At 42.1% G+C, this 878-nt stretch overlaps 1 non-coding gene across 1 annotated transcript; it reads right to left on the reverse strand.

The window, feature by feature from the left end:
- Positions 1 to 235: 235 nt before the first annotated feature.
- On the reverse strand, positions 236 to 383 carry LOC149232214 (U4 spliceosomal RNA). The gene has a single exon (XR_016248528.1). It is a non-coding gene; the product is annotated as a U4 spliceosomal RNA (small nuclear RNA).
- Positions 384 to 878: the final 495 nt, after the last annotated feature.

The following is an 878-nucleotide window of genomic DNA, read 5'->3' on the forward strand; positions in this document are numbered from 1 at the left end:
TCTGCGAAGGCTTACCCACGATGCTTATCATATTGGAATTCTATTTTCCGGAACCTCTGTTTTCAGCCATCGCAGGACTGAAGCTCAAATGTGACAACGACAAGAAGTGGTGAGAACCTCAAATGCGTATTCAGTGCCTGAGACAAAGGTGAGACCTCGAAAAAATTCTGTAACGTCCAGGAGTACGTAGGTTTGAAACAGCGAACCAAGAATTGTGAAATTTTGAATTGTTAGGGCCCGAGCCAAAGGCGGGCCCTCCAAAAATTCTCGAAGGCCAGGGCGTGGCCCAGGCCGACGAGGGGGGTTGGAAATAGTTTTCAACCAGCAATTGACGCGCCTCGGTTTTGCCTCACTAGCTGCGTCATTGCCCCAAGCGCAAAGATGCTTCGTAACCCTTTCTTCCTCGTCCTAGTAATCTTCGTCGTACTTTTTAGTTTTTGCCCCTTAGATGTGGGATATTCTAATGTTTTCATTTCTTTTTCGACAAACACCTCCAAATTGATTTCATCATTAAACTCGTTTTTTTAACAAAGCATCTCTTAATTTCATCATTAATAGGCATAAATTGAGCCACTCGTGTAATATGCCTTCCATTGATCGTGGGCTCTGGGTTTCATAAGGTGATGGCCATCCATCTTTGCTCAACGTTAGATAGAGAAGATCAATACCCATCCATCGTTCCCTTGAGTAGGTTTTGAAGTTTTCTTTATTCTTAAATTTGTTAAGGTAAGTATTACAAATTTATTAGTTTAGCGCTAGGAAGGAGGAGGGGCTAATTGTAGTGATCTTCATTTTACTTAGAAAGAATTGTGTTCTAAGATAAGGAAGAACAAGGATCCTCCATCATTCCCTAGTGTAGGCTTCATAGGCTTCTTTAC

The sequence above is a fragment of the Pinus tabuliformis genome, chromosome J (assembly GCF_031772625.1).
Source record: "Pinus tabuliformis cultivar Carrire ecotype Pingquan chromosome J, CPIR1, whole genome shotgun sequence".
NCBI lineage: Eukaryota > Viridiplantae > Streptophyta > Pinopsida > Pinales > Pinaceae > Pinus > Pinus tabuliformis.